The 26,623-nt window shown below is 36.9% G+C and overlaps 1 protein-coding gene and 1 long non-coding RNA gene across 3 annotated transcripts in view; both read right to left on the bottom strand.

Annotated features, from left to right (window-relative positions):
- The window catches only part of cdk17 (cyclin dependent kinase 17), a 67,738-nt gene extending 63,796 nt beyond the window's left edge, over nucleotides 1-3,942 (bottom strand). Inside the window, exon 1 of the mRNA XM_055191475.2 lies at nucleotides 3,604-3,942. The gene's annotated coding sequence lies outside the window, so the exon portion shown is untranslated. The remainder of the gene's footprint in view (nucleotides 1-3,603) is intronic.
- Nucleotides 3,943-6,358: 2,416 nt separating this feature from the next.
- LOC129434221 (uncharacterized) overlaps nucleotides 6,359-26,623 on the bottom strand; it is a 125,297-nt gene continuing 105,032 nt past the window's right edge. Inside the window, exons 2-6 of one of the 2 annotated variants that reach the window (XR_012357646.1) lie at nucleotides 7,903-8,048; nucleotides 7,491-7,584; nucleotides 7,239-7,359; nucleotides 7,044-7,158; nucleotides 6,359-6,919 (exon numbers count right to left, since the gene is read on the bottom strand). This is a non-coding gene — a long non-coding RNA (uncharacterized lncRNA). Of the gene's footprint in view, nucleotides 6,920-7,043; nucleotides 7,159-7,238; nucleotides 7,360-7,490; nucleotides 7,585-7,902; nucleotides 8,252-26,623 lie in introns of those variants that run through there. The other variant, XR_012357628.1, reaches the window with a different exon arrangement.

Here is a 26,623-nt window from a genome sequence, read left to right as displayed (position 1 = left end):
CTTTGGTGTGAGAGACTTGGGTTCGAATCCAGTGTGACACACCATTTTGTCCCTGAGCAAGACACTTAACCCCTAGTTGCTCTAGAGGCGTGCGACCTCTAGCATATATAGCAATTGTACGTCGCTTTGAATAAAAGTGTCAGCTAAATAAAAAAAATGTAAATGTAAGTATGGAAATTTTGCCATGTAAAACACGAATTATTTTACGTAGGATTCAGAATTATTGGCTTATATTTATAGGGCTGTCACAATGATTAAATAATCGTCTCATGGTGATTGTTTGACCTCATTGCAATGATTTCAGATCACCGCAATGATTGCACATCTCTGTAAAAACACAAGGGGGAGCTGCAGCACCTGTATAAATGAGACAGTATCAGAATACTTTTAAATTTGTGTTGTGTGTTATGTGTAAACCTTGCAAAATATTTAATTTAAATAATCACAACAATGTGTGAAAATTAAGAAAAAAAATTTTATGAGAATTAAATGTCAAAGTAATAAAACAGACAATTAATCACCATAATCATCAAAGTCCTAAAACAGGCAATTAATCGTCATAATCGCCACAATTTCTTAGACAATTAACCGCCAGCCAAATTTCATAACCATGACAGACCTATTTGTATTGAATGTACCACAGGATAAGGAATAAAATACGAACCTTGAGATTTCTGTTTTGTTTGTTTAGTAAAATGTTGATGAAATGATTGGCCACAGCAGGTGTAGTGATATTAAGCACTTCCCGAAAATAGTCCTCTTTGTTACCTTCAATAGCAGGGGACTATTTTCAGGTGCTGTGTAATATCAGTGCGCCTGCTGCTGCCATGGTACGGCAGCAAAGTCCTTGATTATTATGCCAGAATGAGAGTATAGTCCTACCCATATCTGCCTAGAAAATCACAGTTGGCCTTAGTACACGATGTAACTACAGAAGAGTCAAGTTAACTAGGCAAAATATTTAAACTCTTTGTTTATTTTTTTGCGCAATGCTAATGGTCTAATCAGATTCAATGGATTATGCTAAACTATGCTAAAAGTGGTACCGACAGACCCGGAGATCGGCTGAATGGAAAAAACGGTAAAAATCAAATGTTAGGGGAGCTGGAAAATGAGCATATTTTCAAAAAAGTGGAGTGTCCCTTTAAAAGATTGTTGTTTTTTTGAGACGCGTGTGCGATCAGCGGAGGCTCGTGGTGCGGAGCAAAGCGCGAGTATAAACAAACCTTAAGGCATCGCCCCCAAACACCTCGGCATCCAGGGGTTAAGTGCATTTTCAATAAGTCTATTTTTTTATGTTAATCTCTTTTATTTTCCAATCATCATCAGGTTTCAATAACCCCAAGCACCTATAAACAAGACAAAAACATGAAATATCAAATTACACCCAATCACCATATAGTGCTAACGCAGTAGTTTAAGAATTATATTTGTCTTTTAACAGTTTATAAGATGACAAAGGTAAGTGTTAAGTATGTGGGTAAGGAACAGAGCAAAAACGCTTTTTGTATTGCCGTTTTATGGGTCATGCACAATCGGCTTGATCTCCCACAATAAAGATGGTCCAGCACAAAAGACCAAGAAGCCACAAAGGCCATGTAACCCTGCTCCTGTCACAGCAGCACGCATACAACATGACACTGTATGCAGTATCTGGGTGAGGCTGGGACACATTATCACGATGTTGCATTATGCTGCATCATTAAACACAATAGGGTATAAAAGCACACAAAACATCACAGAACTTTGCCATGCCTGCACTTATATACCAAATTATTAACCATCACCATGTAGGCCACATTACATATATAGTGACAGAACAGACAGTTCCCAATTTGGGTCATCTATACAACAGCTGCACGCCAGGCTGTGGAACGCACCCTCATTTCCATTTGAAGAGTCACTGATGAAGAGATGGGCATCAACCCTGGCAAACTCTATGTTGGCCATCGTCCCAAAAACTCATCCCACGAGGGAGTGCACCACACACACACACAAACACACATTTATATGCATACAGGCATGCTCATATGTGGTATTTAATGAATGCCCATTTTCACCCGCTGCATATGCAGCTCAACACACAAAAATAGCCAAGCAATGAGAAAAAAGGAGGGCAGATGAGTTTGGCACAAGGTTCTGCGGGAGGGCAGCAATACATTTGTCCATCTGAATGATTTATTTAACACATCAACACTTTTCAGTGTCACCCGTTGTTTAAAAGGGACATATCATGAAAATCTGACTTTTTCCATCATTTAAGTGCTATAATTGGATGCAGTGTGCTTGTATCAACCTAGAAAATGTGAAAAAGAACAACCCAATAACTTAGTTTTGGTAAATCATTCTCTGCAACATGTAAAAAAATAGGTAATTGGAATGTGGCTCCCCTTGTGATGTCAGAAGGGGATAATTCCGCACTATAAAACGACGGCACTGCCATTTAGTGCAGCTCATTTGCATTTTAAAGGACACACCCAAAAACAGCACACTTATGCTCACACCTACAAAGTGGCAAATTTAACATGTTATAATAAATTATCTGTGGGGTATTTTGAGCTAAAATTTCACAAAAGCACTCCAGGGACACCAAAGATTTAGTTAATATCCCAAGAAAGTCTTGTGAAATGTCCCGCTTCATGCAAAGTGTTCTTATTTAACTACAAAATCTGTGCTGGCAGTTCACAAAATATATTGAATGGAAAATAGCTGTTGAAAAACAACAGAAACCATCACATAAATGGGAATTGTACTGGTTTTAAAGGAAAACTATAATAGTATGTGTCGTTACTGGTAATGTGTTGGGTTCTGTCAGTGGGATGTTATCTGGTGGATGGGAACCAAATACTATTAAATCCCAGGAATGAAACCCAAAACACACGCAGTACATGTTGTAATGGTTTTAAAGGTAAACTGCTGATAGTCCATAATACACTTGCAATGAAAGACTATTTGAAGGTATTAAGACTTAAGCAATGTTTTTAAACCACCGATATGAATACAAACTGTTAGGTTTGCTCTTTTCACTAGTTTTTTCAACACCACACTTAAAATGTTGAAAAACCTTAATTCTGTTTGGGAAATCATACGTGCACTTACGCGAGACGATACAAAACAAAATCGGCAAAGCCTGTCATGTTGTTATTTAACAAAGTGGTGGAATTCACTGCGAGTCTAACCTTAAATAAACAACACTTCAAAACAACGGTTTTGCTTTCCTTTTATAGATAAACACACAACACAGCATTTAAACACCACATAAACCTATATACATATGATGCTGACAACACAACAGTCGATTAAACGACATTTATATTACATTATTCGACCAAAAAACGCTATTTTTTCCTTTGAGTTATAAAGTAAATAACATAACATCGTAACATCTAGCAAGCGTTACATAAAACCCCAATGTTGTTTACGGAACTACACGTTAAATCCCCGGCATGTACAACTGTGTAACTTCGGTAATGTGCGCCTTTGGTACTGTGTATTTTTGGAACGTCAATTGCTATTACAACGTAACGACGTTTCAATGTATCGTTTCAACGTATCGTCACTTCTATATTCCGCGTAGGCGAATAAATCGATATTCACACTCACCAGAGACGATAAACGTTGTTCGGACCCAAGTCCCTGCACTCGCCTGCTTCTCGGAGGCCGGATGCCGTCTTTTCAACACACTCCACCAACACACAAACACGAGTCGTCTTTCCGACGAAAACAACACGCTCGCGACCGTCCTGTCTCGATTAAACGTACGCAGATATCCTTTCCGGAAGGGATCGAAACGCCGAAGGATCTTCGGGTTTAAGTTTACTATGGCGATCGTTTCCCTTGAGCGTACAGTGACGGTGGTTCAGACCGGGAGGGGTACTGCCTCTACCCGTCTACTGACGCCTCCGCCTAGGGGTGACATCGGAGGAAGAGGAAAAAGCTCGCCCGATTATTTGCGTTTTAACACTGATCTTTCAATTGATATATAGCGCCACCTGCCGTAGCACGGAGGCTATGAGTCATCATAGTTGTGTCTGTATGGTGTTTGTTTGCTTTGATGAGATACCCATAATGCTATGGGTCTGATAGATATTATGATGTCCTTTGAGAAGAGATGCTTCTCTTCAAGTTTCTCTAGTGTTGTAGTGAGTGGAATACACTTTTAATAATACAAAAGCAATCTTAGATATTAATTTCTTTTTAATGTATGTTACAGATTTTAATTTTGATAGTTTTGGGTAACATACTTTAAAAGCATTTAACAGATTTTTACCACAATAAAACCATGGTTAATTTTGCATTCCAATGTATGAAGGCATCAAGGCATGTACGAATCAAATGTTTGGTTTACTTCCTGTCCCCTGAGGTACCTTTTTATTTTAGGAATTTATTTTTTATTTGCCATAATACAACAGTACAATGAGAAAAATTGTAATTTAAAAAAGTATACAATTATTACACAATCAACAAGCCAGAGTTAAAGGGATAGTTCACTTTAAAATGTATGATTTTTTTTCTGACACAAAAGAAGATATTTTGAGAAATGATGGCTAACACACAGCAGTAAGTGACCATTTGACTTCCATAGTAGGAATAAAAAAATATGATGGAATTTAATGGGTACCGTCAACTGTGTGCTTACATCATTTATCAAAATATTTTCTTCATCATTTATCACAATACTTCCAAAATATTTTTTTCCTACTATGGAAGTCAATGGTCGCTATCTGCTGTGTATCTACCATCATTTCTCAAAATATCTTCTTTTGTGTTCATCAGAAAAAATAAATTCATACAGGTTTACAACAACATGAGGACGAGTAAATGATGACAGAATTTTCATTTTAAAGTGAACTATCCCTTTAATAATAAATAAATAAAAACTAACAAGAAAGAAAGAAAAAGGAGAATAGTGTGCAATTTAACTAGCAATGTAATCTAATAAGCTCTATCTGATTTTTGACTGTTATAGGTCAATAATTCTTAAGCTCATTTTTTGAAATGAGAGAAATTTGTCTTTATGAATATGAAATTTCCCCAGCAAAATCAACATTTGAATAAGATATTGCTTTTCTTTATCAAGTGTTTGATCATCAAAATATATTTATGTGTCCGATCCAGTTAGCTGTAAAACAATGTTCAGTTTTTTTCATAATAAATTGTTCCAGTTCAACCCAAAACATCTTTGTATGTATACAATGGAAAAATAAATAAAAAATCGTTTCCTTTTCACCTTGACAAAAACAACATGAGCAATCAATATTCAATTTAAACCTTTCCAACACATGTTTAACCAGGTATATCATATGCATTATTTTAAAAGAAATGTCTTTATTTTATTATTCATAAAAAATGTTTCCACTGTTCGCCAAGCTTTGCGCAAATTCACATTCTCCTGAGATACCTTCATTTGTCCTGTCCCACAATATGCGTGAGCGTGCACGGGAAATGTGATGGGTCGAGCCTAGTCCAGGTCAAAAAATAAAATGGCGGCCAAGAAGAGTCTGGAGCACAAATTTAGTGTAAATATTTTTACACCTTTTAATTGCATTGCATTTAATAATACATTAGTATTGTAGTCTTTAAATATGGAATCTATCATAAAGGTGCTCTATGTTTATATTTCAAACAGAATTCTGTTACACTAACTATGAAGGCTGTCCGAATGTGTTTCCCAGAGCTGCCTTCATGCCTACGAAGTCATTGCCTCATGAGGCAGCAAGGCAACAAGTCAGCTGGACACAGCCAATGTATCTCAAACCCTAGGTGTTTCTCAATGTCAAGGAAGGATGTTACGTCATCAACATCCGTCAAAGGACTGTTCCAATGTCGAGGATCCTCGGAATTCAGCCAAGGATTGAGTCCTTCGTTCGAGAAATATCCCATATACAGGAAAGGATGCATATGTGTAGCCTTTGCGGCGCTCTTGACTTCACGCCCTGAAATCACCCACAAAAGCACACCTTTTCACTGACGTAAGGAAGTGCACTTGCTACACAGCAAAATCACTGGTGTTAAAATAACACCCACGGTGTCAAATTTAACACCGGTAAAGTGTGTATATGTGTCCACACTACACTGTGTTAATTTAGTCAAAAGTGTAGTGTTAATTTAACAACACCCATTATATGTTAATTCAACACTCAATATTGTTACATTTTACACTTTGTTCAACACTATTCATTGTTGTTTCCACACTACACTGGTGTTGGCACACAAATACAGTGTTAAAAATTAACACTCCTAATTTAAGGTCAACACCAGTGTAATGTGAATTCAACAATGTTAAGTGTTAAAATACTGAGTAATAGCCACTTTTGTTGCTAATGGGTTGTTTCTATAAAAGAAAAATGACAAGAAATATTGCAAAACCTCTTTTTATTAAAGTAAATCACATTTAATATTTACATTGATACACACAACACTTTGCATTTAACACTGCTTATTTAAATACCTCAGCTACAATTAGAAACAGAATACAGTATGGAATAATGAAAGTTATCTTATACCACAGCGCAGTGACATAAAACCACTTATTATAAAGGTCTTTAATAAATAAAATAAGAGTTAAAAAAATTAGCCACCCTACTCAAAAACTTGAACATTAAAATACATGCAATTACCTTATCGGCAAGCAGAAATGCTTATCCTTCACAATACTAAAGATTTTTCCATAACAAAACAGACATTTCAATTAAAAAGACGTTTCATTTTTCTTAAACACGTTCCAACCTGGTATTTAGTTCTGTAGTTGTTTTACTGTACAGTAGTGGAAGGCTGCATCAGTGGTCTTCATCATGCAGGGAATTGCTTTTTGGTCCAGAATGATGCAAAAACTCTGGATGCAACTTCTGTTCCCAACGCAGAGCAGGCAGGGCTGTGCTGATCCATCCACCTCAAAGCATGGATTGATGCTCATCACCTAAGTGTTTTAAAAGAGTGTATTTGATGTGTATTTATGAACTTGTATGCATTTACGTAGAGTGAACAATGCAAGCAAACTAACTGCTGAATAAATAACTAGAACAAAATACCAAAAAACTTACACAGCACAATCAGTAGCTTCAGTTGCACATTGACCCTCTCCAGTCTTTCTTCCTTTCACAAATGAAGGCAAGAGGTGAATGAGTCAGGGAAGAGCTGCCACATCACTGTCCCATCCTAGCAAAACAGAATTTAAACACCATGAGTATACAGTTAAACTTTAAAACCGTAAAAGCAGCAAACCCATGTACACTTACCATATTTAAACTATTGTTTACCAGACAGAGGGTCATCCATATCTTCATCAGGATATAGGCTGCAATTATCCTTTAATTGTTGTATGTTGGCTATTTTGCAATACATCACCTCAGCATATTTCTGCAGATTTTCAAAGACAAAAAGGGTCAAGAAAATACCAAAAAGGATGCAGTTTTAACCGTTATTTGAATCAAAATCATCTCAGTATAATCATGTTAGAGACAGTGTACTAAAGTACTGTGTGTACTCACATAGTTGGTAAGCTCTTATCCTCCAAACTGGGTTAAGGAATAACAGTTCCAGAATTCACGGGTATGCCGTATTCAAATATAGTCTGGTAGGGTCCTATCACAAAAAAATGACAATAAAGACTCTGAAAACTCAACATTCTTTTTATATTAAAAACAGCACTCAAGACAATATGAATCTTCAATTATACATTTTCAAAATAGTAATCAATTTGATTGCTATTTAATATGATATCAATAGCAAAACGATGTATGAGAAGATAATATATTTTTATTAAAGTTGGCAGCAGGTCATGTCACTTTCTTGCCTGATTAATAACCATAATATGTACAAAACTACATATACTAAAAAGATTGGTTAACTGTTCAGTTATGTCAAATAAAATGATTTATATGTATAAATATATAAACTTACCTTCTGTAATGAATTTATATAAGTATTAGCAGTCGTTTCTCATTGGAAGTCATCCATGTCAGGTCTTCTTTAATAAACTGCCCTAAAAACAGCATCTCTTCTGAATGATTTTAAGCACTCAGTGTGTACTTTCACCAAACTAGCATCTATAATGACAGAAAAACAAATGTTCGCCATACACGTTTTACACTTTCGTATGTATTTGCTATTTGCATCTGTCTGACATCTAGCGCCACGAAAAGCTTACAACACACAATGCATCCAATCTGTGCATATTCTGAGGTAAAATTAATTGTTGGTTTGGCGATATTTTCCCTGTTTGCATACATCAAAACATTTTTTTTTTTTTAAACACATGACGATGCGGTTGCGGTTTTCTCCGTGTTTTTCAGTAATCTGAATAATTAACCGATATCCGTGCACTCACGTGCATGTAAACGACCTCGTTAACTCACGGTATCTAGCCTATATGATTACCTCATAACGAGCATCATGTGGTGAATAAACGAGCTTTCATTTAAAGCGTAACTAAACCCCTGGTCAGAGCCTGACTCCGCCCACTGGCAATATTTGAAAAATGCAAGAAAAGTGGGCAGATCCCAACCAGGGGGGCAGGGTTTCAAATTTTATTGAAGCCTCCCCGGGTGCCGCCATTGCTTAGCGAACCCCCACCTGCTGTTAGCATCCCATTGACTCCCATTCATTTTGGCTTCACTTTGACAGCGAATAACTTTACATCTGATGCGTTTAAAGACTCAATCTGTCCTTTTATTACTTCTAAAGAAACACGAAAATGCATAAAAGGCTCCATTACCTTGTATCTTACGTAATGTCCCAGTAGAAGCAGTTTTTGTAAAAATAGGCTAACGATTGCGTCATAAGCCTGCGACTCTCTGTCGCACAGTAGAGAAATTACCGTATAGACAGAAGGAGAAGCTCGCAAGCAATCTTTTACTGTATATAAGGCAATCAGGGGAACATGGAAGCATAAAGTCAAGGGAGAAGCCTATAAAGAGTCCATAAAAGCAACGGACAAAATTGTTCAATAACGTTTTGAGGAATTGGAAATAATTCGGTATGTGGCAAGTATGAAGTATTCACTACATATGAAGTAACATTTATCCACGAACTTTAAATAATTTCTCTACTTAATTAAATAATGAAGTATGGGTAACGGGGTATCTAATTTAACGGGGGTTAAGGCAATTATCATGAAATTATACATGCAATGGAAGAAACAAAAACCCATATCAATGTCAATCGCTTTTAACGTTATTACTTTATTTATTTATTTATTTACAGATAAAGGATACGCTTGAAGATGAATGTAATCCATTTCATCCTGGTCAGAAGCAATCTAACTTACAAAATGTCCTATCCTACATAACCTAATGTAAAATAAAAAAATCCGTTTCTGATCAAGTGTTTTTGTCCATGATTTATTAGCCAAAACTACATAACACCTTGCTCACAATTCTTTATACATTGGAATATTATATGGCCAAATGGTTTACGTAAAGAGATTAAATAATGTAGATCAATGAGCAATTTTAAGGGACTATATTTAAAATGAATATATTGAATGTATACGAAAATGACTCGAGAGGATATTGTATAACAGTATGGTTCCTTGGCTTATACATTAAGTCTGTTTTGAATGGGTGAGTTTTGGAAATCAAATCGTATAGTAATAACATCATATATATATATATATATATATATATATATATATATATATATATATATATATATATATATATATATATATATATATATATATATATATATATATATATATTTATTTATTTATTTATTTATTTATTATTATTATTATTATCATTACAAATAATATTAATCTAACATATTAAGGTTTTATGTAGATGGAAACGAAAAAGACAGATGGCAAATTTTTGTAAAAGTGCGTTTATGCATATTTGTGCGTCTGTGCCTATTTAAATAACTTTTAATCATTTTGGAAGATTTAATTGTGCTCGACATGTAGGTACTTATTTATCTGTTATTTTTTCATTTTAAATGTGTGTTTTATTATAATTTTAACTAACTAAAATTACTAAGAACAGGCTACTTAAACGATTACAATCCAAAAGTATTTTAATGTCTATTTTAGCCACTTCTTTTGTCAGGCCTATAATGTTTTAATGTGTAATATTGTAATTGTATAGCGTAAGATGTTATATTAATATTATTGTAATATTAATATACATTATATTATGTTATTAATCTACGATTTGATTTCTAAAACACACACACATTAATGTTCAATGTGAGTTTATTCTGATGCGTCATTGGCCGTTTGAGGTCAGCCCTTAAAAAAAAAAAAAAAAGTAAAAGCCCTTATTTTTGAAGAGACGTGATATTCGACCTTGGAAACTTCGGATCATCATTCAAGATAAGTATTGTGTTATAGGTGGTATTTTATTAATTCAGTGTGTTAACTGTTTGTTGCATGTTTTTCGTTATTTCATCTTCCTCTATTTACATTAATTGACTTGTTGCTAGCATTTGTCCATCGTGCGAAAATGCCTTGCTGTGTAGCATACATGTGTTCTAAGAGACAAGACTCTTCTTCCGAGTTAAGCTTTTTCAGGTAAGTCCACTATCTCCATTAATATAATGAAATATTGTGATTATTCGAATCGCCATTATAGGCCTTTGCAGTGCAAGTGTAAAGAGTGACGTTAACTTACCTGAAAATCAACACTTGAGTAAAAATAAAGATACCTTACAGTAAAAAAGCAATCCATTAGAAATTAAGTCACCATTTCCAATACAACTTGAGTAAAAGTCTTAACTTTTTTTATTTCAACAATATTTAAGTATTTTACTCGTACTGAATGTGTCTAAAAAAGATGCAGGTCGTTCTCAACAGCTGAGACATGTAGATGACTTAAGACATGCATGTGAAATGAACAATTGATTTGTGAGAAATTCTAAAATCAAATAAAGCACACGCTGCCTTAAACGCCTACAAACTCTCAGTTAAGCTCAAAACAGAAAAGGGCTAAACCAACATCCTTCAAAAAGGCCTTGTCAATATAGAAGATATATAAAATAATGTTAATTAAAATTAACTAGTCAAAGTCTACTTGCACTGCATGTGCTGGTTTTAGCCTCATCAGCACCTGCAGTCATGACCTCATCTCCAAAATTAAACACCAGAGATTCAGAAAACAAGCACAAAAACTAAGGGTATTCCAAGTGATATGCCACAACAACATGTTTATTTTAAATGAATGGCTGCAACAATAAAATATTTGTAAATATAGGGAGTGTATGTGCATAATGTGTGTGTTTGTGCATGCACACGTGTGCATTTGTATCTGTACGCACATTTATATGTCATACAATAGCTGGTGCCCAGTTTAATGCTTTCTACAAATTTTATATACCACCACAGCCACATTTAATTGTTTTGGTTGGATGTGGGTGACAGATCAGCTTATGCATTGTCACTGCAATTGATTCTCAACTGGGGTGGGGGCAAATAGATCATTTTAGGGTAGCATGGGATGCAGATTCTTTGAGAGAGAAAAAAATCCATCACTTTTGGTTTAATTTCCATTAAATTCATTAGATGAAATAAATGACATGACATTCTTTAAGGTAAATTACATTTATTTCCATTTAATTCATTTTCTTGAACAATGTGATATGCTTTTTTTCTTTTCTAGGTTCCCCTTCAATGATAAAGGCAGGTTGCAGCAGTGGATACACAATGTCAAGAGAAAGGGCTGGACACCAACCAACCGTTCTCGCCTCTGCTCCCTTCACTTCACACAGGACTGTTTCATCCCTTTCCATGGAGGAAACACCCTTAAACCAGACGCGGTGCCAACCATCTTCTACCCCCATTCCCAGGCGAAGGTCAAGGTAAGGCACACCAAAGTCAGTAAGAACACAACGGTAAGTAAGACTGACTCTGACACGCTAGCTGGTAAACGCAGGAACGTCAGTCATGACCATGATTACATCAGTTGCACTCACAGTAAACCACAGACGGTCGAGATGAGTGTAGCCAGCTGCAGCCATAGCCATTCTGCAGATCATCATGCATACATTCTGAAAACCTTCCCCAGTCCTCTTAAGAGGAAGGTGGCATTTGTTCAAAGTAGATTGGGTTTTTGCAAGAAAAAATTGATGTCACACCAGCACTCCCTCTGGATTCTGACCACGACTACAGTATCTTACCTTGTGTCGATTCAATATCTGAGTTCAAAGACGCCGCTATCCATTACATTGCTGGATTTGTGGTAAAAAAGATGAAGGAGAAAATCTTGTGCATGCCCTGTTCTCTTGCACTGAGTTCTGATTCCAGCGTGCATGCTTTTATTGCACTGAAGAACAGAGGAGGCTTACAGAATCCATCAAATAACATTGTGGAGGTGTGTAAAGCCTCTGAAAGGTGCTTCCAGAGACTTCTAAACACCAGTGGAGGGAAGCTTCCTCAAGGAAAAGGATTGACAGCTGCCATTATAATTCAGGTTCTGAGTGATTGTGCTGACAAAAATATTTTTTCAGAGTTGTACAACCACATGTTTGAGACCAGTGTTGAGGACAATCATGTTCACACCTTGATTAAGATGGCAGCCTCCATGTACTGCAAGATACGCCTTCATCATTTGGCAAGGAGAGAAACTGAGAAAGTAACAGGGGCTCCTGTGAGAAGAAAGATGAACAAATTAATACTTTTCAATCACCAATAGTATGGTGTTTTAGTGCACATCTTCTTGTTTGAATAATGTTTACAGCACTTTCTGTGTATCACTCACACTTGCTTTGCTTAGAGCCCGCATCAACGGGGCATAAGTATTTGTTGATTAAACCTGACTTTACACACGTTCATACATCGCTCACACCTGCTTTGCTTAGAGCCCTGACTTTACATATGTTCAGCTGTCACGCTTCTTACTTGCTTTGAGAAAACCACGTCTTTACACGCACATGGGACAGTAACACATTTCTGTTCGCTGTTACATTAAGTTACATGAAGTTACATGAAGTTCTAAGCTTAAACTTTAATTTTTTTGTGATTATACAGTTCATTCTGTTCAAATGTTACAATCAAATGTTCATATGTTTCATTATGTTGTCTGTTTGTGGCGTCTGTTTGTTACGTTTGTCTTGTCCTGTCTACCCACTCTGAGCCTGCACCTTGACGTGGTGAGTGGGCTTTAAACTAAGCCAGGCTAGATGTTGATAGTTAAAGCCAAGATCCTGCTCATTCTTTCTCTTTTTCAGACATGCTGGTGGTTGCTGATTCCAAGTTTTTCCAGTAACGAACACTGGTAAGTATAATAGAACATTTTACTCAGACTGAGGACAGTAAGCAGCAGCACACATACAAAGCACACATACAAAGTTTAGTTATACGTAGTCACTTGGCTGTTATGTTAAGTTAAATAACTCAGACAACATCTGTAGTTTCCTGTATTATATGCTTTTAGCCAACATGTTTATAGAAAAATCAGACCAAAGTAATATAATTATTTTCTCAGCTATTTTATTATTATGTTATTGCTATTACAGGTGTAATAGATCCTGGTGAACTTCTACCGCTGCAGCATCTAGAGCAGGAGTCTCCAACCTTTTTGTGAGCAAGGGCTACCACAATGGATAAAACAATCTGGAGGGGTACTTTTTGGTATTTATCTGCTCAAAACGTTTTTGTTTTACTTGTTAATGCAATAAATATTACAATTGAGACTATAAATAGAATGTGCTTTGGCGGGCACTGATCTAGAGCATTCTCACCAATTGTGTCACAGTATGACATGGCAACTGCTATGCCTCTTGATGATGCACTGTGTGTTGCTTTATTTAACAGGCAGTGACTGCACTGTCACAGTTGTGGACAGTGAAAATCTTTTTATGTACAATACTTTTTTGTCTCAAATGTAATAAGTTCACAGTAATACTTTGCTCACCTTATCAATGCATTATAAATGTTAGTAAATACTAAAGTGTTTCCAGTATTTTACCTGGTAAGGTCTAACCTTTACAGTGTATCTGTCTTTATTTTTCATACTGCATACCCATGTGTTATGCTCTTATAATGCTACTGTTAAAGGGATACTTCACCGATTTAGCATTCAGCTTTGTATCTGTAGAAACCCGGCAGTATTACTGAATGACCATGTTTCCCTCCATCATTTCCCCCTGAGAGGAGAGATATCTGCATTTTGGTTCTGCAAAAAAGTCCTCCGATGATGCAAAAATCGTCATATTACATCATCGGAGGACTTTTTTGCAGAACCAAAATGCAGATATCTCTCCTCTCAGGGGGAAATGAGGGAGGGAAACATGGTCATTCAGTAATACTGCCGGGTTTCTACAGATACAAAGCTGAATGCTAAATCGGTGAAGTATCCCTTTAATACACTGCACATATCCTTACTGTAAACCATTCCACTAGGTTAACGGTTTACTACTGTCTACACTGCACTATGACATTTACTGTTTATACTACACTACCTGTCTATACTGTACTTTTTTGCACTTCTGGTTAGACACTAACTGCATTGAATTGTCTCTGTACTTGTACTCTACACATTGACAGTGATGGATCCTACCTTAGATCTTCACCTGCCGAATGTTTTTAATATTGTGTTTTTTTAATGTTTAATCATTTATTTACATAATCATCACAATCATTTTATAATCATTAGTTATCCATTCAATTATGTATTTGATTGTTTAATATTATTTTATCATTATCAATTTCATTATTATCATTTTTATTATTACATTATTGTTTATTCATTGTATTTCTATATTATATATGTCTCTTATTAATAATTTCATGGTGGTTCAGTCTCACATTTGTGAAGTTTCAAGAGCTGTTCTGTCTGTTTGTAAACAAAGATAGATAAAGAGAATGTTTATGGAAGCCCAAGGTCTAAGAGGGATGTTGCAGCTGAGCAATTTTGATATAACAGTGAATGCTGTATTCATGGGGGTAGACAAGGTTTGAACATTGAGACATATGCAACTGAAACTAAGCTGTCCATCAATAAAACTCGGTTTTATTTTATCATCTAAACCTTTGTCTCACGTCCTGTTTATGCTCTCCTCTAGCAGCGATTGATCAACCTTTTAACTAACAGAGGCCTGTTAAACAAGTAAACTTATATTTTCTGACGTGATCTGGCGTCCGGGGCTGGATCGTTTTTTATTTTGTCTGTGGTGTGGAGACCTGATCTAACAACAATAAAGATAAATCTAATCTAAAGGTGTCTTGAGGTATCACCTCCCTTATCAATATTCGGCAGGCCACTGACTTTGAATTTGTATCATTATGAAGTTCTAAACCATAAGTAATAAAACCACATCACATTTCTGTCAAAGTATGTCTACTTGAAGTGTCTACTGTGTTTTTCGATAATAAATATTGAATCATTTGGTTAATAAATATTTCTTTATTATATATAAACTACAAACACAATTTTTGAAAATCTTTAAAAACAATTTAAAAAGTAAAAAAAATCCTATCCCCTCTAGCTTCATTTGTCGTGGGGAAGAAAAGAGAGAGGACATGGGGTGGATGGCTAGGGTGATACATTAATAGCACGGAGGGGAGAAAGCCTGGGGGAGAAAGAGCAGAGACTATTGAACAGTGTTATGTCTACCAATGTGATAATGTGTTAAACTAAAGACAAAAGGCACAAACACAACCCCAAAACAATTTAACAAATTTTTCAACTGTTTCTTGTTTAAAACATGTTGAGAGGTTTAATCCAGCATCACCCCTACTGGATTAAGACTCTCAAGGCTTCAGCTAAATTATTTTAAAAAATATCATTACCCATAGTGGATAAATGAACGTTGTCCCTAAGAAACAGTTGAGGCTTGTTAAATACAATTTGAGGGTCATGCACGATACCCCCCTGCATTCCCAAGACAAACGTAGCCATGACACTGTTCACCCATTTACGGGCCTTGTCAATTTTCCCCGGACGTCCCGATCTTCACCGACGTCTCTGAGTGATGTCAGACAGCAAGATGACCATCTGAGGGAAACGCTGATAGAGATATTGCAGATCCTGCTTCATTGCCGCAACGAGATAGATGCTCTTCCTGCATCCCAAGTCGTTCCCGCCACAGTGAATCAGCAGGAGATCCGCGACTGCTCTTTCTCTAAGGGACCGGTAGAAAAAAGGAAGGGAGCCCGTGCCATCGAAGTCCACCCCAGCCAAACCAGTGAACCTTGGCTGCTAGGCCAAGATTGGCCCCTATGGTCTCTCTGGCTCTCTCTTCCCCACGACGAATGTAGCTGCTGCCCATGATCCAAATCACTGCATACAGCAATCGCAATCAAAACAGGATCAGTATACATATTTTAACACACACAAGTGACTTGTCTCGGGTAATTGATTTCTTTCTATCCGAACAAAACAGAAAAAGCCTATGCATACAATAAAACACAAATTAATTGATTTTATATGTTCATTGAAATAATAATATGACAATATAGGTATTACACAAGGTTCATTTATTTTTTTTTTTCTCTCTTATGGTCAATGTGTTGCTTTCCATGTTATATACTATATTTCTAAATTATACTATAGCTAGATGGCTTACCTTTGTTGTTATCCATGGTGCTTGCTTAAAGTAGGCTACTGCAGTTGAAGTTCTTGAAGTTGAGGAAAGAAACATAAAAAGGGCAAACATTAGTTATAGATGTTATTGGTGACATTTGTTATTGTCCATGTATTATCTAGCCTACATTAACAGGCCAAAGCAGGCGTTTTTGTTCAAAGCGATTTACTATATTACTTTTTTATATGACTGATTCGTCCATTTCTCTTGCGTTGTAGATAACAGTTAACGCCATTTTTTGGTTATATTCGGCGACCATTAACGTTATAAAACACCATGTGCATCAATTAACATGTGCCCAGCAAGCACGTTATCTATACCAATGCCTAATTTTATCGTGCTTAAATCATATTTAATATATGCGCTCCCATAAATATGAATCATTTAAATTACATCCTACATAGCATTTTAAAATTAATTACTAATGTTAACTAACATTTAGTTGGCAATAATTAGCTTGTGCCTATGTTATCTGGTTATCTCCTTACATGTACCTATTGGGTAACTTATAATATCATATCACAAGTTGAATATCATTTTACATAACTTTTTAATATTATGCATTAACTTAATATGGCGTACTGGCATTACATTTTTAAATAAATAAATACTATGCAAAATTACAAAAATAATTAATCATAATATCACAAGTTATTGAATATCATAACTTCTTAATATTATGCATTTACTTAATATGCCGTACTGGCGTTACATTTAAAAATAAATAAATACTATGCAAAATGACAAAATAATTAATCAGAATACTTACCAAAATTGCTCCTGTTCACGCTCTGCCTTTCTGCTAGATTCGGTGGGTGTTCAGATTTCTCTTGGCACGGCTATTAGAAGACTTACAATTGTCAGACAGGTTGCTCACGTGATATCTACGTCATCAAGCTCAGTTTGAGTCTGCGCAGTACGCTCGACCCCCAGGAAGTGGGTGCTTCTAATTGGCTTCACTTGTCTCCGTTGAATTCAATGGGGTCGCTGTGTCCATTTTTCTTTTACTGTCTATGATCCCAACAGAGATAGAGGGGACGAACTAAGCTTGTACCAAATGTGTGATGAGATCGTAACAAGGGCGTGGTAAGCTTGAATCTGCTTACGTCACGAGTCATTTTTTGGACTCAACATCCAATAAGAAAATTCAACTGCAGTAGCCACCGTTCAACCTGAAGAGGGCAGCACTTAGACGTTTTTACACCATATACTGCAGTATTGAAACACTTTTTATCCAAATGTCAAAAAACTTACTAAAATCAATGAACAGCACTAATAAAGCATCATTCTGACAGATCATTAACTAGAAAAAGTTGGTTTAGGGTTTAGTTACTCTTTAACTTAATTTCATACCTTCAATTTGTAGTGCATGTCGCGTTTTATCATGGTTCAATTCTTACATTCATTCATGTCTCCTGTTAATATTATCCTTCTTGGTTAAAACTTTTAGCTAGCAGTTTAACTTTATACCAAACTAACAAGGGAACAACGTAACACAAGGTAGCTCTGATTAAACTGAACCAAATAACGAACAAAGGGGAAATAAAATGGGAAAAATATCTTATTTAGGTTTTTTGGCAAATGGCTGCGTAGAGTCAGACAGAGAAATAACAGTTTAATTTAGCTAAACCATGTGAATATTATGAGATTAGGGTGACCAGATGAGATTGGCTGAAATTCGGGACGGGGGTCTTACGTTACGGGGGCGGGGGGGGGGGGGGTTCATCCAATAATAGTTTAATTAATTTATTTTATTTAATAATAAAAGATAATGAATTTCAAACAGAACCAATCATATTAATATAGCTGCAAGCAGCAATGCCGGGGTCAAGCCGAAAAGGGCACAAAAGGATGCAAAATTGAGATTGGATAAGCAGATTGAAGAACCTAGGTAAACCTAATAATTTTAGATGAAAAAACAAAAAGTTATCAACAAACATGATCTATGTTCTTGTCTAATGCAATCGTCTTTCTGTTATTGACAAGCATGGAACATTAGAGCACTGAAGGACATGTGAGTGGTGTTTCCAGTGGCAAATTATGGGTCACATCATGTCACAACAAGTTTAATTAGTCAAAAGAGACCATCCCTGTGTCTCTACGATGTTCTGATGCAGAGATATAGCTTTTGCAAAAACGGTTGATAAGGTATTCTCAATGGTTGCTAGGGAGTGAATTGGCAACCACCAGTGATTATAGTCAAAGCCATGAAAGGAATAATCCATAATGACTCATGGTTTTAGATGTGTTGTTGCAGTAGTTTTAGGTAAAAATGCCATATTCTATCTCAAAACCAGTAGGTGGCGCAATGACAAAATTGTGCATGCAACAACAGGTCATGATTGTGTTATATCTAGCTAGTTTTATGTCTATACACTTTAGTTTAGTGAAGAAACAGTTGTATGACCATAGGGCTGGCTTGTTATCAAAGGATTTGTTCAATTATAAGGCCATCTAGTGGTGCAAGCATACAATTTTTTTTGTGTAGGCTCAGAATGTGCTCATGCATCAGCGTATCAAATCTGGTGGAAAAATATATGTTCGTTACAAAGTTACAACCATTTATGTGTAAAAAACACAAAATTTGAAGGTAATTTTTCGTTTTTTGCAACTTTCGGCCATTTCTGATGAAAAATTTAATATAACGCCAGTAGAACTTTTTGTTCAGAAGGTAAGGTTAGTTTCTTCCTATGGTGTTTTCGAGTCAATCGGAAAAACGCTCGTGGAGATATTCACACGTGTTTTTTAAGCGCTATTTTGCTGCGCAGGGTTAACCGTAAGGCGAATTCTGGCATGTTTGGTATCGTTGGACTCTGCAACTATTCAGAACTCCAAACAAACAAGTCCTGTGAAAATACATCAATCGGAGCCAAAGTTATAGGTGTATAAATCATTTTTCTGGCCACTAGGTGGCGCTGCGACGAAACTGTGCATGCACCCTCAGTTCCTGACTGGCATCACAAGTACCAAGTGTCGTGTCAATAGGCCTAAGTTTGACGAAGATACAGCCTAAAATCTGTTTTTTTGCGCTCTACGTAAAATTCGTTAAGGCGGTATTCGACAACGGATTGCTGTATCGAAATTCTTTTGATAACTTTTTGCCATGAGTGTCTCAAGATGATACATACCAATTTTGGTGGCAATCGGACAAAAGCTCTAGGACGAGTTCGAAAAAGTAGGTTTTACGAATAATTCAAAATGGCGGACAAATTTTCATGACGGAAAATAACGACATAGGGTCCAATGGAATCGTCTTGAGCCAAGGAATCAGAGGAACCAAGAATTTTGTTTCTAGGGCTTACGGATAAGAAGTTATAGGCAAAAACATAAGTGCAACTTTGGACTGTTGGTGGCGCTAGTGGGTTAGACATAGAGACTCCAAATTTGCTGTGGGGACACATTGGACTGTCCTTTATCAGTGTGCCAAATTTCATAACTTTCCTACGTACGGTTCTATGGGCTGCCATAGACCGCAATGGCGGAAGAAGAATAACTAATAATAAATATAGCTGCAAGCAGCGATACCGGGGTCAAGCCAAACATGGCAAAAAATGATTCATACGTGATGACTGTCATGATTTAAGATCTAAGTTTGCATTAGTTGTAGGAAAAAAATAGCAATTTTTTCGTATCTTGAGACCACTAGGTGGCGCTGTGCCGAAACAATAGATGGTGCCTCAGGTCATGACTGTGATGACACATACCAAATTTAGTGTAAATACAATAAAGCGATACGGAAATATAGCCTTAAATGACTTGACCACTAGGGGGCACTGACCAAACAATAAATTGTGACTCAGGTCTTGATTGTGATGACACCCACCAAATTTGGTGTAAATACGATAAAGAGATGAAGAGATATAGCTTCAAATCTCTTGACCACTAGGGGGCGCCGAAAAGTTTACAAGTCCTCTCAGAACATGTTGCTGATGAACCATACCAAGTTTCATAACAATACGCAATTGCGTTTCTGAAATACTTGAATTTAAAGAAAAAATTCAAAATGTCCGACACACAAAATGGCTGACCAAAACCATTTGGTATCGTTTGACTCGGCATGCCTCACGAAATCTAACAAAACTAGTCTCATAATTTTACATTCAGGTTTGCAGTAGTTATAAGCAAAAATAGACATATTTTATATCTCGTGACCAGTAGGGGGCAGTGTGACGAAATGGTGCATGCACCCTCAGGTCATCACTGTTATGACATATACCAAGTCTCATATTAATACGCAAAAGTTTTGCGAAGATACAGGCTCAAACACATTTTGGCGTGCTCGCCCTCACATTCTTTGATGCGTTATACGACAACGAATAGGTCTACCGAAAAGCTTTTGATAACTTTTTGTCTAGAGTGTCTCTAGATGATGCATACCAAAAATCAAGCCAATCACACGAGCGCTCTAGGAGGAGTTCGAAAAAGTAGGTGTTCAATATAATTCAAAATGGCCGACAGGAAGTACGTTTGACTCAGACATATTTGGTACAGTCGGACTCGGCATGAGCCAAGGAATCAATAAAGTGAAGTCTTATGTCAGTGTGGCAATTTAATCAAATGATATAAAGATTTTAAACAATTTATTTACATATCCTGACCACTAGGTGGCGCTGTCCTAAAGATTTATAGGTGCGCTCAGAACATGTCACCCATGAACCATGCCAAATTTCGTAACCATACGCCATTCGGTTTGTGAAATACTGAACTTAATGAGAAAATTCAAAATGGCCGACACCCAAAATGGCCGACCGAAAACCGTTAGGTATCGTTTGACTCGGCATGCCTCAAGGAATCTAACAAGACCACCTTCATGATTTTAGACTCAAGTTTGAAGTAGTTATAAGCGAAAATATGCATTTTTCGAATCTCGTGACCACTAGGTGGCGCTGTGACAAAACGTTGCAGGCACCCTCAGGTCATGACTGTAATGACATATACCAAGTTTCGTGTCGATACAATAAAGTTTTGCGAAGATATGGCCTCACGTCCGTTTTGGCGTGCTCGCCGCCATATATGTTGTCAATTTATACGAGAACGCATTGGTCTATCAAAAAGCTTTTGATAACTTTTTGTCTGGGGTGTCTCTAGATGCTATATACCAAAGGACATGCAAATCTGACGGACGGTCTAGGAGGAGTTCGAAAAAGTAGGTTTTACGGAAAAATCAAAATGGCGGAAAGATTTGCATGACACAAATGACATCAACGTATGCAATTGAATCATCATGAGCCAAGGATTCAGAAGAAACAGGAATTTAGTTTCTAGGACTCACGGGTCAGAAGTTATGAGCATGAACATAAGTGGATTTTTGGACTGTTGGTGGCGCTAGAGGGTTTGAGTCAGACACACCAATGTTGCTAAAGTAACTTCTAAGACCGTCCTCTACATGTGTGCCAAATTTCATAACTTTCCTATGTACGGTTCTATGGGCTGCCATTGACTTTAATGGCGGAAGAACAAGAAGAAGAATAATATATAATAATAATAATAATAAGAAAACTAACAATAACAATAGGGTTCTACGCCCCTTCGGGGCTTGACCCCTAAATATAGCTGCAAGCAGCAATGCCGGGGTCAAGCCAAAAAGGGCACAGAAGAAGGTAAACTTGAGTCCGGATGAGCAGTTTAAAAAACCTAGCAAAACCTCCTGATTTCAGACAAATTAATATAACAGTAATCAGCAAAAAAGCTGTGTTCTTATTCAGTGAAATCTCTCCCTCACGTCTTGAGGAGCATTGACAACTAGAACACTGAAGGAAATGTGAGTGGTGCTTGCAGTGGTAATACTCAGCTCACAAAATGTTACTGTGGTGTTAATGAGTCAAAAGAGCCCACCCCCATGTCTCTACGCTGTTCTGATGAAGAGATATAGCTCTTGCAAAAACAGTTGATAAGGTATTCTCATTGGTTGCTAGACAGTAAATTGACATCCACCAGTGATTATAATCCAAGCCATGAAATGAATAATCCATGATGACTTGTGGTTTTAGATGTGTTGTTGCAGTAGTTTTAGGCAAAATTTTCAATTTTCTATCTCAAAACCACTAGGTGGCGCTGTGACAAAATTGTGCATGCAACTTCAGGTCATGATTACGTTACATCGAGCTAGTTTTATGACTATACACTTTAGTTTAGTGAAGAAACAGTTGTATGACCAAAGGGCTGGCTTGATATCACAGGTTTTGTTCAATTATAACGCCAACTAGTGGTGCAAGCAAGCAATTTTTTTTGTGTAGCCTCAGACTGTGGTCGTACATCAGCGTATCAAATCTGGTGAAAAAATCTCTTTTCGTTGCGAAGTTATAACCATTTATGTGTAAAAAATACAAAATTTAAAAGGTAATTTTTTGTTTTTTGCATTTTTCGGTCATTTCTGATGAAAATTTTAATATAACGCCAATAGAACTTTTTGTTCATAAGGTAAGGTTAGTTTCTTCCTATGGTGTTTTTGAGTCGATCAGAATTACGGTCGCGGAGATATTCGCGCGTGTTTTTTAAGCACTATTTTGCCGCACAGGGTTAACCGTAAGGCGAATCCTGGCATGTTTGGTATCGTTGGACTCGGCAACTATTCAAAACTCCAAGGAAACCAGTCCCTTGTAAATATGATGATCATAGCCAAAGTTATAGGCCTATAAAACATTCGTCTGGCCACTAGGTGGCGCTGCAACGAAACTGTGCATGCTCCCTCAGTTCCTGACTGGCATCTCAAGTACCAAGATTTGTGTCAATAGGCCTAAGTTTGGAGAAGATACAGCCTAAAATCTGTTTTTTTGTGCTCTATGTAAAATTTGTTGACGCGCTATACGACAACGGATTGGTTTATCGAAATTCTTTTAATAACTTTTTGCCTTGAGTGTCTCTAGATGCTGCATACCAATTTTCGTGGAAATCGGGGAAAAGCTCTAGGACGAGTTCGCAAAAGTAGGTTTTACGAATAATTCAAAATGGCGAAAAAATTTCATGACGGAAAATGATGTCATAGGGTCCAATCGAATCGTCTTGAGCCAAGGAATCAGAAGAAGCAAGAATTTTGTTTCTAGGGCTTACAGATCAGAAGTTATAAGCAAAAACATAAGTCCAACTTTGGACTGTTGGTGGCGCTAGTGGGTTAGACATAGAGACTCCAAATTGGCTGTGTGGACACATTGGAGTGTCCTTTATCAGTATGCCAAATTTCATAACTTTCCTACGTACGGTTCTATGGGCTGCCATAGACCGCAATGGCGGAAGAAGAATAACTAATAAATATAGCTGCAAGCAGCAATGCCGGGGTCAAGCCGAAAAGGGCACAGAAGGATGTAAAGTTGCGTTTGGATAAGCAGACTAAAGAACCTAGGGAAACCTTATGATTTCAGATGAAAAAAACGCAAAAGTAATCAACAAAAATAATCTATGTTCTTGTCTACTGCAATCGTCCTTCTGTTATTGACAATCATGGAACATTAGAACACTGAAAGACATGTATGTGATGTTTGCAGTGGCAAAACATGGGTCACAACATGTTACAGCAAGTTAAATGAGTCAAAAGAGACCATCCCCATGTCTCTACGCTGTTCTGATGCAGAGAAAAAGCTGTTGCAAAAACAGTTGATAAGGTATTCTCATTGGTTGCTAGACAGTAAATTGACATCCACCAGTGATTATAATCCAAGCCATGAAATGAATAATCCATGATGATTTATGGTTTTAGATGTGTTTGTTGCAGTAGTTTTAGGCAAAAATTACCATTTTCTATCTCAAAACCACTAGGTGGCGCTGTGACAAAATTGTGCATGCAACTTCAGGTCATGATTACGTTACATTGAGCTAGTTTTATGTCTATACACTTTAGTTTAGTGAAGAAACAGTTGTATGACCATAGGGCTGGCTTGATATCACAGGTTTTGTTCAATTATAACGCCAACTAGTGGTGCAAGCAAGCAATTTTTTTTGTGTAGCCTCAGACTGTGGACGTACATCAGCGTATCAAATCTGGTGAAAAAATCTCTTTTCGTTGCGAAGTTATAACCATTTATGTGTAAAAAATACAAAATTTAAAGGTAATTTTTCGTTTTTTGCATTTTTCGGCCATTTCTGATGAAAATTTTAATATAACGCCAATAGAACTTTTTGTTCAGAAGGTAAGGTTAGTTTCTTCCTATGGTGTTTTTGAGTCGATCAGAATTACGCTCGCGGAGATATTCGCGCGTGTTTTTTAAGCGCTATTTTGCTGCGCAGGGTTAACCGTAAGGCGAATTCTGGCAAGTTTGGTATCGTTGGACTCGGCAACTATTCAAAACTCCAAGGAAACAAGTCCCGTGACAATACATTGACCGCAGCCAAAGTTATAGGCGTGTAATACATTAATCTGACCACTAGGTGGCGCTGCAACGAAACTGTGCATGCACCCTCAGTTCCTGACTGGCATCACAAGTACCAAGTGTCGTGTCAATAGGCCTAAGTTTGACGAAGATACAGCCTAAAATCAGTTTTTTTGCACTCTACGTAAAATTTGTTAAGGCGGTATACGACAACGGATTGGTGTATTGAAATTCTTTTGATAACTTTTTGCCATGAGTGTCTCTAGATGCTACGTGCCGATTTTCGTGGCAATCGGACAAAAGCTCTAGGACAAGTTCGAAAAAGTAGGTTTTACGAATAATTCAAAATAGTGGAAAAATTTTCATGACGGAAAATGACGTCATAGGGTCCTTTCGAATCGTCTTGAGCCAAGGAATCAGAGGAAACGAAAATTGTGTTTCTAGGACATACGGACCAGAAGTTATAAGCAAAAACATAAGTGCAACTTTGGACTGTTGGTGGCGCTAGCGGGTTAGACATCGAGACTCCAAATTTGCTGTGGGGACACACTGGAGTGTCCTTTATCAGTGTGCCAAATTTCATAACTTTCCTACGTACGGTTCTATGGGCTGCCATAGACCGCAATGGCGGAAGAAGAATAACTAATAATAATTGTAAAAAGAAAACTAACAAATACAATAGGGGTCTTCGCCCCTTCGGGGCTTGACCCCTAATAATAATAAAATTAAGAAAACTAACAAATACAATAGGGTTCTACGCCCCTTCGGGGCTTGACCCCTAAATATAGCTGCAAGCAGCAATGCCGGGGTCAAGCCGAAAAGGGTACAAAAGGATGTAAAATTGAGATTGGATAAGCAGATTGAAGAACCTAAGTAAACCTAATAATTTTAGATGAAAACACAAAAAAGTTATCAACAAAAATAATCTAAGTTCTTGTCTACTACAATCGTCCTTCTGTTATTGACAGTCATGAAACATTAGAGCACTGAAGGACATGTGAGTGGTGTTTGCAGTGGCAAAACATGGGTCACATCATGTTACAACAAGTTTAATAACTCAAAAGAGACCATCCCCGTGTCTCTACGATGTTTTGATGCTGAGATATAGCTTTTGCAAAAGCGGTCGATAAGGTATTCTCAATGGTTGCTAGGGAGTAACTTGGCAACCACCAGTGATTATAGTCAAAGCCATGAAAGGAATAATCCATGATGACTCATGGTTTTAGATGTGTTGTTGCAGTAGTTTTAGGCAAAAATACTATATTCTATCTCAAAACCAGTAGGTGGCGCAATGAAAAAATTGTGCATGCAACATCACGTCATGATTGTGTTACATCTAGCTAGTTTTATGACAATACACTTTAGTTTAGTTAAGAAACAGTTGTATGACCATAAGGCTGGCTTGTTATCAAAGGTTTTGTTCAATTATAAGGCCATCTAGTGGTGCAAGCACACAATTTTTTTTTGTGTTGCCTCAGAATGTGCTCATGCATCAGCGTAGCAAATCTGGTGAAAAAATATATTTTCGTTACGAAGTTACAACCATTTATGTGTAAAAAACACAAAATTTGAATGTAATTTTTCGTTTTTTGCAATTTTCGGCAATTTCTGATGAAAATTTTAATATAACGCCAATAGAACTTTTTGTTCAGAAGGTAAGGTTAGTTTCTTCCAATGGTGTTTTCGAGACGATCGGAATAACGCTCGCAGAGATATTCACGCGTGTTTTTTAAGCGCTATTTTGCTGCCCAGGGTTAACCGTAAGGCGAAATCTGGCATGTTTGGTATCGTTGGACTCGGCA

Source organism: Misgurnus anguillicaudatus, chromosome 1 (genome assembly GCF_027580225.2).
Source record: "Misgurnus anguillicaudatus chromosome 1, ASM2758022v2, whole genome shotgun sequence".
Taxonomy (NCBI): Eukaryota; Metazoa; Chordata; class Actinopteri; order Cypriniformes; family Cobitidae; genus Misgurnus; species Misgurnus anguillicaudatus.
The sequence above is the reverse complement of the archived record's forward strand: the minus strand, read 5'-3'. Positions and strand labels throughout refer to the sequence as shown.